At 45.2% G+C, this 11,127-nt stretch overlaps 1 long non-coding RNA gene across 1 annotated transcript; it reads left to right on the forward strand.

Moving 5' to 3' along the window:
• The first annotated feature begins 8,900 nt into the window (after window positions 1–8,900).
• LOC144112069 (uncharacterized) lies at window positions 8,901–10,482 on the forward strand. The gene is made up of 3 exons (XR_013310185.1): window positions 8,901–9,097; window positions 10,157–10,331; window positions 10,433–10,482. It is a non-coding gene; the product is annotated as an uncharacterized LOC144112069 (long non-coding RNA).
• Window positions 10,483–11,127: the final 645 nt, after the last annotated feature.

The raw sequence follows: 11,127 nt of genomic DNA on the forward strand, positions 1-11,127 counted from the left end.
TGGTGACTTCTGGAGTGGACTGTGATGTGTACTGAGTGGGGTGATTGTGTGCATAGATGGTGACTGCGGGACACGAATGTGTGCTATTATAACAGACTGCGCATAGCGGGGTAGATGCGAGAGGTTTTAGGACATTATTAACATAGAAGGGACGCTACGGTGGAGCAATTGCCGACAGAATAGGCAAGGCTAATCCCCGCTGCAGCATTCTACACCTCAACTCAACTCAACTCAAGCTGTATCCCTTCACTTCGGTCTTTCTCCTTTGGCCTCAGAGTAAAAATGAAAAGCCCGGATCCAAAAGCGTCGCGTCTTCAAGGACTGTGGGCGACATCAGCAACATGAAGCGCTCAGCTAAACGCTCTCATCGCTATTTTAGAGGAATCGTGCCTGGCACCATGCTGTTGCTGTTGTTGAGTTCACTGACCGGCTGCCAGCACTGAACGATGTGTTGCTCATAGCGCGATGCGCCGCGACTCTCTTTAAAGGGGTGTCTAAATTGCAAACACCGAGGTCGATGGATCTTCCCTTGGCAGCGATAGCGGTCACTTGAACCACAGGCGATGTAGCTGGCGGAGACACTGCAGCTTCCCCGAGGCGGCGTTCCCCGCGCAAATAGAGGAACGCCCTCCCCCTCTTGTTTCTTTTTATTTACTTCCAGGGAACAACCCATAACAAGCTCCCAGAGTTTCTAGAGAAAGCGAGCTGGTAGACGCCAATCCTCGCACAGTGGCTGTCCATTACACTGCGCGATTCCCCCCTTTCGTACTCCGCCGCGAGCTTCGCGTCGCTCTGCTGAATAGAGCGTGTGCCTGGCCCTCGGAAAAGGGCGAGGCCACGGCAGGCGGCGCTAGCAGAATTGGTGGGAATAGACCCCCCCCCCCCCCCCCCCCCCCTAGAGGCGTATCAACTATCTTCACTTAATCAATCATAACCTGCTACCTTACCTCTCTCCTTGTTTCTTTGTGTCCGGGGGATAACTCATTCACCCAGCATTCAGTGAGGGAGTTAATGTCCATGGCCGCTGCTGTACCACCCTGTATCGAAAAACCCGGACTTGCCCGAAAGCGCAAGCATCCCGAGTAATCCCAAACCCTGAGCAATGGGAGGCCGCGCTTTCCAGCTCTAGCAAGGAAGACCAGCGGCTTGGTTAGACCCGAACTCAAGCACTCACTTTATGCGACGTACGGTAAAGATCCCAACGCGTCGGCTGGTCTTGGAAGCACATCCAGGATAAAAAACGGTAGAATTTCGTGCCTGGATGGCGCTTAGCATAAGTATCCTAGGATCCAACTATGCAACAATTCATGTGAGTTACCATGAAACTGTTATGACTGCAAGCACTCTGCTCTACGCAGTCGCTAGACAACACGCCATAGGCTTCCGTTGGGTGACACGTGCACGTGGTGCTACCGTCTCGCTGCACGCTTCCCATACTTGTGCCTGGTCCGGGGTGCATTTGCCGCAAGTATTACGCTTGGAAGGCGTGATTTCTTCTATCACAAGCCAACAACGAAATACGTCTTCTTTTGCGTACAACATGCCGTTCTTCTGGCGGTATTAAAATAAATTCATCGTCTGGTCATGTATATATACCGGGTGTTTAAGCGAACACTTTCAAAAATGTTCAAAAACAGGCTTTTTGGGGTAAGGCTATTACTGCTATTTCGGAATAGTATTACCTGTGTTGGTGGACGCCAGAAAACCATTGCATCGTCTTAAGTAGTAAGCTAGTTAAATAATTTATTATTTAACATATTCACGAGTAGATTTGACGCCTAAATGCAATTAGGAATTTCTAGCCGATAGTTAGTAATAGCCATATCAGTTTTTAGAATTTCGAAAACGCTGTTAATCTTGCCGCTGTGGCTAGAAAATGTTTGGCTTTTTCGACTAGTTACGTGCCCTGGATTGGGTGCTTTGACTGTGCCTGCACGTTTTCGAAGGTGCATGTATTTTCGCACTATGCAGCCAGATTTTCTCGACAAACAGCTGCCAGGGTAATGGCGTTTTAGAAATTCTAAAAACTGACGTGGCTATTAGTAACGACCAGCTACAAATCTGTAATTGCAACCAGTTGCCTATCTGTGATAGTTGAAAAGTTAGTTGTCTAAAATTAGTTAACCATATTACCGCTTAAAGGGGCTCTGAAACGCCTTCCGAGGAGACCACATGCACTTCGTTAATCACTGCACTGTGTTGCCATGAAAACTGGAGCCAAATAATACTCTTCTACACGCAGCAGACGACCCACAATCGCGCGTCAATGTTGGCGAGCCCTTCCCGGCGACATTTTCCTGCTCGCACCCTCCTCTGTCCCCCGCATCTGCGTAGACAAGGTGAGAGGTGGCCATTGGTTAAATTCTTTCAGACGTCAGGCAGCTACCGCGGCCGCGGCCAATAAGCCGCTTATCTCCGGCGGGTCGGGAAGCTTCGCTCCCTGAGGGGGAGGGGGGGGGGCGGCGATGGAGCGCCTGCCTTCCAGCGTGCAAAAAGTGAAGAGGGGAGAGGGAAAGGCGTGAAGACGCTGAAATTCAAATTTTAACTACAGATAACTCAGCTTCCACGAAGTGCATTTAAAAAATCCTTGCTATACGCTATTCGTGAAGCGGCGTGCTTCAATATTCCAGGCATGCCGCAACTTTATTTGAGCCTCCTTCACAGCCCCTTTAAGACAATTCAGCAGCTTTCCCACGTTCGCCAACAATGATAATACTATACCGCACTAGTTATATTTTTACCCCAAAAAGCCTATTTTTGAAATGTTTTGAAAGTGTTGCTGAAACACCCGGTGTATAAAAAAACACAATTCGTTACTGATTAAGGGAGTGCCTTCAGAAAAACAAGGGAGTGTATACACCTCCCTCCCCCTCCCCCCCCCCTTCCCTCCTAAGGGGTGCGAAGGGAAGTCACTGGTTTAGTCTGAAATATCCGCGGGATCGAGTGCACTGCCAAGAGTGCTGCGTGATTGGCCGCGCGTGCGAGAACTGAGCAGCAATATCAAGAGAAATTTGAATTTGGACGGTTCATTTTCACCTAAGTAAAACAGAAAACAACGTTAAAAACGGGACAAAGTTGTGTATGCCGTTCCCTTCCCTTTTACCGTGCCATGTCCAACATTTGTCAACAAACATTTTGAAAACTGAAAAACTTTAAGATAATAGTATAGAAATATTGAAGGTAATGGTCCAGTCTTCCGATATGTTGCACATTCTTTTGTAGTGTTTCCATCACTTCCATGGAGGAGTTAAGACTGCCATAGAAAACCAGTCGGGAACGATTTTGACAATTGAAAAAGCGTTTAACAGCAAAAAAATGCACTGCCTGTCGAAGGACATCTGCGGATATAGTGAATGCTATAGTGAAATCTTACTACATTTGAAAGAAGAAATTGTGCTCATAAACTTTTTCGCGGTAAAAAATGCTTTTGTCCAGAATTATTGGGTATGCCACGTTTGGCCAGCGATTTTATCGGTTGGAACGACAGCGCAATCATTCTGGGCGTCCAAAAAATTGGAGGACGCTTAATCTTCGTCTTTAAGAGTGGAACGCGACAGCGTGTTGCAGCGCTGCCAGGGAGTCGACGGAACGCCATCGCCCGTTCAGCGCGACGCCTTGCCCGTTGGAGAAATTGCTCGGAGTCTCTTGGCGGCCTCTCAAAACATCCCATCCGCCGCCCGAAGAGATCACGAACGGGCTACACTGATGCTGCCTCCTGAATTGGCCGTTGTGAATCTCCATTGTGATGGTAATTTTAGAGGAAAGGAAAGGGCAGTAACTGACTTACATATCGGTGGATTCCTCAACCATGCCGTGAGGGAAGGGAGGAAGTTTGTAGTGAAAGAGAAAAGTAAAAGTCAGAAAGAGAGACCGTAATGGAGGTCTGCGTCTCCTTTGGCGTCGCATTCGTTGACCACAACAGCACGCAGACACGTACATCACATGCGCTCGGGCGATAAGGGTTCCACGACATCGCAATGGTTGACACGCGCATATAATATGACGCACACAGGTCCGGTCACCGCTGCCTGCCCGTCTGAAGCCCGAAGAGATCGCGAAGGGTTGCACCCAAACTGCCGCCTACAGGGGCGAAACCGTCATGTTATCACCGGGCTCCGCGTTCGGACCAGTTAACGTCTTAATATGTTTCGTCTTTTGGTCCTCCAAACTCAAGTCCACAACTCCACAACGTTTGGTAGCTTAGCGGGTATGATTTCCATGCAACAAAGAAAATAAGAGCCTTTGAAGAGAGTTCTGCGCTCACTCGCATCGAAAATTGTAAGACCTGGGCTCGATTCCCAGTATTTCCGCAAGATTTGTATATGGAGATTTTTTGGGGGGATATTCTCGTGTGAAAACGCCGCCAGTAACAACTCCGACACTAGCTTTTCCGAGAAACGGGGCCCTTAATGATATTGCGTTGAAAGGTGCTGGCCAGTGGCAAACGACGTGAGATAAGTTTTGGAAAATATTGATCAGTATTTGTGCTACGTGATTGACTAGTGCAACAAACGCTGGCGTATCAGGACATGTGCCTAGGAAATATACCGAAGTTGAGAATAAACACGCGGGCCGCTTATGTACGCAAGGGACGTTCTGCGAACATAGTCCCGATATGTGGTGCCGTTCCCACAAAGCTTCTTGCTCGCGTACTCTGATCGTGATTGGCCGGTGCTTTGGATGTGTACCTGTGAGCCTTTCGGGTCTTCGCCCAGCATAAAGGCGACGGCATAGCGAATCCAGCTTACGTAATAACGTCTTTGTGAGGCTGGCCTCTACGGAACGTTTTGTTAGAGCGATGTCTGCGTAGCATTCGTAATTTTGCGTTTCGCAGTTTCAACCTGGATGATTTGGCATATGGGTAATGTAATAAGATGACATATGAGTTGTGGAGTGATGTGGAAGATTCATAATTCCTCTGCGCAGGATAAGAGGTTTTGCTCATGCTTTAAGATTCATCGCTTGGCAGGGAATCCGGAACTTTTTTTTTTCGGGGGGGGGGGGGGGGGGGGAGTGGGCAAGACTTCGAGCTTAGTTTGTTATTTATTTATTTAGTGTTCATTTAGGTAATAAATTTCATTTCTATTGCTTTTTTATTTTTCAATGTTCAAAGGTTGATATAAACTGTCACGTTGGGGTGACGACACTCAAAGGAGTCAGCAAGACAACAAAAAGGCTTCCAAAAGAAACTGCTTAAGGGGCTCACGTGCGCCCACTAACAACTGAATGGCCCGGTGGCGGCGTTCGCCACAAGTGTGTTCAGCGGTCATCGAACTGAATGCCTGCAGTTCTTGGCCGCGCTCAATTTAAAGCTGGCAAGGAACCTTCGAGATAAAGAACCAAAAGCAACAACAAGAATCTGGAAACATGAGGAAGCATTTGCACGTGGCCGCGATCTATGGAGATAAGACTGGTCGCATCTCGCATTACAAAACAAAATAATAGAAAAAGCCACCTGCCGGTGGCTTTGAGTGCAAACGAACGGCGCAAAGGTTCACAACGATATAAAAAGTATTCAAAATGGTAAGCTTTATGAACAAGGAGTGATCAATTGCATTAAAGAAGTTTGTGCATGGTTTGTTTAAATTCTGCTAATCATGATAATGTACACGGGTCAGACAGTCTGCTTATGTTGTGACATGACTGGTTTAGGTTACACATATACGAAACGCTTTACAACTGCAGGTTGCTGCACTTATTCATGAACAAAATTTTCTTGGCCATTGATGGGAAATGCACTGCCATAGTTAAAGGGGCTCTGAAACACCTCCCGAGGACAGCACACAAACTCACCCAACCACTGCATTGTGTTTTTATTAGCAATAAAACCTGACCAAAATAATTCACTTCTACATGCAGCAGAGAATCCACAATCACGCACGAAAGCTGGTAAGCCCTTTCCAGCGAATTTTCCATGCCCGCACCGTACTCTGTCACTTGCACCTGCGTATAGCAGTTGGGAGATGGTTATTGGTTAGATTCTTTCAGACGTTGGGCAGCTATGGCCACGGCCAATAAGCCGCGTTGCTCTGGGTAAGGAATCGGAGGAGCGCCTACCTTCCAGCGTGCAAAAAGGGCTGAGAGGAGAGGGAAAAGCGCGAAGATGCTGAAATTAAAATTTTGACTACAGGTAACTCAGCTTTCGTGAAATGCATTAAAAAAATTCTTGCTGGACATTATTCGTGGTGTGGGGTGCTTTAACATTCCAGGCATATCTCAACTTTATTAGAGCCCCTTTCAGAGCCTCTTAAAAGTGCGGAAGTAAACTTTCTTGTGCCCGTACAGGCGTGCTTGAGGGCCCCTCATGCACAAGCATCAATCAAGAGCACTGCGTATTGTTCACAAACATCCTTGAGTCAGGCATTAAGTACAGTGCTAATAATGCACTGGGCAGCAGGTGCGTTCGGATTGCTCATGCATATCTGCTTTGGCTAGAACAAGGCAGTGCTGCTTTTAACTTTTCCTACAGTAAGCACAAGGGGCCACTGCACAGGCATATGTGAAACCTATGCCCTCTTGCATCCCTTTCTCCAAGGCAAATCTGTATTTGTGACTGATGGCTGCTAGGTGGCCATTTCGGTCAGTTTGAATTTATAATGCAGTGGCACTGTTTTACAGGATTCATGGAGGGTTGCATTTAAGTACAAAATGGGCAATATCCGAAAATCCGTGGACAATGATCCTAATGTTGAAGAGGCGAGGAAGAAGTTTGGAAGGAAGGGGAACTTCCAAGACAAAAGTGGTCTGAAGAAGCAATGCCGCGTGGTAAGTGAAACTACAGCTAAACATTAGTATTTAAAACACTCTGAAAAGTAAAGTATTCTGTTGCGCTGAGTTTGCGAAGGGGAGTTGCATGTTAAAATTTACTGTGATCATTGCACACAAGTGGGCAAGAAAATTATAATAATTGGGCTTTGTAATGAAGTAACACTATTGGCCCCCGTAAAGATCTTTTATAACAAGAAAAAATTTCTACCACCTTATTTTACTAACGAAACAAAAAAAAACATAGCCATGAAAGTAATTGGAGGGCTTCAAATCAGTGCAGACCACTAGTTGGGCATGCATCTCTAAATGAAATGAGTAAAGAAAATATAACGAGCAGACCTGACTTAGACTTAAAGTACAATAACGTCAAAGCTGTAAAATAGCTGCATTTGATGCAAGTTGGTGTTTCATGCTTAATTTGAAACCTTGCACAGAAGATAGCAAAAAATAAGAGCCAAACGATGACTGTTATTACAACTACTGAGGTTATACACTCGTGGCCATGTGAACCATGTCATGGAGTACCTTTGCTAGGCTTGAAACACCACCACAATCCTGGCAATGTGTACCTAGGTGGTCACTTGACGTGCTAGTAGGTGTTTCGCCTGTTCCACATATATTTTGCCACCGGTTTGTGGGGCCTGGTATGCCACCTTCCTTACATAGCCTGTATAGGAGGGATTCATTAGCAGTGCAACTGTCCCATTGGCTGTGCTGAGTCTGTTTTAGCAAAAATGTACATGAAATAGAGTTAACAGAACCATTCAGTTTTTAAATGAGCTTTGTGGATTAGAGGTATGCTGGAACATCAGATAAAACAAACGCATTCTTCCATCATAGTTAATTGCATTTTTGATCAGTTTTGGGCATGCGCATATTGATTTTTTTGTCAAGATTCACCACGTTGCAGCTGTATATAATGCGCTACCTTAAGTGGGAAACCGCTTCACTGGCCACCTAGCACCCAGCAAATCGAACAGAGCGTGAATGCTGTTGCGAGCTTGCAACACTTACATGCAGCCTGAGTGCACAGAATGCAAGGTGAACAATTCAGTGCTCGTGTTCGCATCTAGCCAAGTACAGGACTCTTCATATTCTTGCCTATGCCCGCTATGCTGCTTTCCTCTTATTTTGATGGTGATCGCACTTCAAGAGAGCGATATAGCATTCCTTAAGAAAGCTTGTACTGACATCACCCATGGCAGCTGGTCTTTCTTAGTAGTGGCACCAAGGGTGCTTTGCTTTTGCACAATATTGTGGGTTATAAAATATTTTTGTGTGTGTGGTAAAAATAACACTTTCTATAAGGTAACGCTAGCTTATCTGTATAGCTTAACTTAGTATTCCCCGTTAGCGTTCTTTGAAGGAGGACCCTTCATTTATATAAGGGCCCCATCAGCCTTTGCACTGGAGTCTATTTAAGAAGTACTTGCTGTTGGGCTAGCTTGTTCATACTATATTTAAATGGCACAAAGGAACAAAGACAGGAAAACAAGGGGATGCTCTTCCTGTTCCATTGTCTTCCTGTGTGTGTTCCTTTGCACCATTCAAATGTAGCAAATAGTTTCTCAAAATTAGTTCTATCGAGCCCAGTGGTTGCTCAGTGATCTGTAGGTAATCACTTTTTTGGCACAAATCATACTGCAGCAATGTAACTGCTGATATTCAACAGTCATCGATCTATTTCTGGATTTCTTGAAGGGACCTGCATATGCATGGTTCTGTACTTTGCACACATCAAGCAAAATAAGACAGAAACAAAAACACAAGGTCTTGCAGCACCTTTCAAAAACTCTGGGCGGTTCCCCAAAGCTATCAAGGTCGGAAACTGTGGACTAGGCAGTTAATTACAATAGCTACAAAGGCATGCATTGGAGGTACTCTAGGGAATTAGGCTTTGACTAAAGAAAGAGCACTTCATAAAGCTCAATACAAAAGCTGCTCAGTGCTGACAAGACAGACTGATATCCAGTTGTCAAGTTTTGCCGAGGTCATAGATCATAATCAGGATTTTAGAAGAGCAGGTCTGTGTTAACTAAATTATGCTAGGCCTTACTCCTGATATTGTGCTCAACCGTATTAATGTTTTCAATATTTTCGTTGCAAGCCAAGAGTCACCTTGGAAACTACAGTAGAAGAAGTTGATGGAGTCGTAGCTGCTCATGTAGACTTCATGGCAAAGGAAATGAAGCGGTGCAATCCAGATATACAAAAATTGAAAGTTTCCATGCAGACAACTCTCCCCTCAAGGAGAAAATGGATAAAAATAAACAGTCCCTCAACGGAGGAATTGCTGGACAAGTATCCAGCCCTGACACTTCGGGAAATGGTAAGCTTCAAAAAAGTTGAGCATCAGGCTGGTTTACTGAAAAGGTTTTCAACAAGCAGTAATACTCATTCCATCCTTCAGGTTTCAGAGACATGAAAAATACAACCAGCTGCTGTAAGAGGCTAAATAAATTGAGAAAGCATTAGATTCAGTTGAAACATAAGCAGTGCTTGCACTAACCAGGATGTGGAGATAAATTGTAGAAGGTTGCATTTTTGAAAACAAAACAAAATGAGCAGGGAGGGGGAGTGTACAGTGCACTGTACACAGGTGTCTTGCATATCAGGGGAGGCGAAACAAGACGCATGTGTACTGCGTGTTGTCTGTGCATGTTAACGAATCCCAGTTGGTTGAAATTATCCAGAGCCTTCCACTATGGCGCGCCCTTTATACCCGAGTTGCTTCTGGACATTAAACTCTCATAAACCAGTCACCATATTTAGCAGTTCTGCTGAATGGTGGAGCAGTGGAAATGCATTGTCATATGAACTTTAATGGTCATCTTGCTACGACACTTCCCCCACGCCTGTTTTCACACACTTAAAGGGCACGTATCGTACACACTGGGGGCAGAAGCAAAAAATCACAGGCACTGCATGGTTATTTCACTGAAATTTGTCACACAAAGCAATCGGTGTTTATAGAGTTTTTCATTACATAAAAGCATGTTGATGGAGACACTGCATTACAATTTTCATTGATTCTCCCTGCCATTAATTCTGACACATATTTATGATGGGCATTTCCTCCAATCTCGTGAAATCTAAATTAACGAGGTGTTACTGTGTTTGGTTATGGGGTGTCCACTGTTGGCAAAGGACAATGGTCACACAGTCAGTGGGAGACTCCTTTATTCTGCAGTGGGCATAGTTTGATGATTATAACGCTGTGTTAGTGTTGTGATGGTGATGTATTATTACAGTGACTAAATATCCCAGTGTTGAATTTTGTAGCACCGGGGTTTTATTTGATTAGGTTCTCTCTCTGCTTGCTTTGAATTGTCAATCCGTTGAGACTGTACTGTTAACTTGTGGCTACGTTTTCATTCATAATTTTCAGATTCACCAGGAGTTCATGGAAATCTGCAAGGTTGACTTCGAACGAAAGTTACTTGGCTTCATAAATGGTCATGGACAAAGATTGTTCAGCATCCTTAAAACATCACGCACAGCACAAAAAATTTTCAGCGAGGTACAAAAGGCAATTGCTGACAGTGAAGGTGACGCAAAGAAATGTATGTTTTGAGAAATTGTTTATTCATTCTAATTTCATGCATTTTATTTTCTTGTTTCTGTAATTGTCCGCTTCTACGAATTTCCTTTTCCTTGCGCACAGATTGCTTTGCTGTTGGCGTACTTCAACTCCTACCACACTTGGTGAAAGAGAAGGCATTCTACCTAAGAGGACCGGTAAGATTTTACTTGATTTCCTGTTTGGTTTTTGGCTTGCTTGAAAGTGCCTTGTTTTCTATAAATTCCATTTGATTACAGGACAGCTACCCTTGCATTGTCATGAATGACAAGCCGCATACTGCAACAAATGTGTGTGCAACATTCGAAAACATGAAAGTCAAATCAGGTGAATACGGGCCTCACGCCTACGCGTCTACGGAAAATACGCCGCACTGTACGAATAACATCATGGGATTCTGTACGCGCAGACAATCATTTATCTACATTCAACCCCTCTTCAGCATTGTCTACTCTATCTGATGTTCTCGCTACTCACACTATTACCACTACTGTAAATGAAGATGACCCAAACCCGGACATACATCTCTTGAATCTGTGGGCTCTTCGTCGCCAGGCGGATCTTTACGCTACTCGTCACCCCGATGACCCTTCGGCTCTTCCTACTCTTCACCGCGCTACCGCACGGGCGCGGCGCTATGCAAAGCGGCTAGGCAGGCAACGCTGGGCTGCATGGTGTGCCCGCCTGTCCTCTACGCAGGGCAATCGACATCTTTGGAGAGTGTTTCACGCCATGGAGCGCCCTTCTCAGGTTGCAGATTACACAGAGAGCATTCGCCT

The sequence above is a fragment of the Amblyomma americanum genome, unplaced genomic scaffold (genome assembly GCF_052857255.1).
Source record: "Amblyomma americanum isolate KBUSLIRL-KWMA unplaced genomic scaffold, ASM5285725v1 scaffold_42, whole genome shotgun sequence".
In the NCBI taxonomy this organism is placed as follows: domain Eukaryota; kingdom Metazoa; phylum Arthropoda; class Arachnida; order Ixodida; family Ixodidae; genus Amblyomma; species Amblyomma americanum.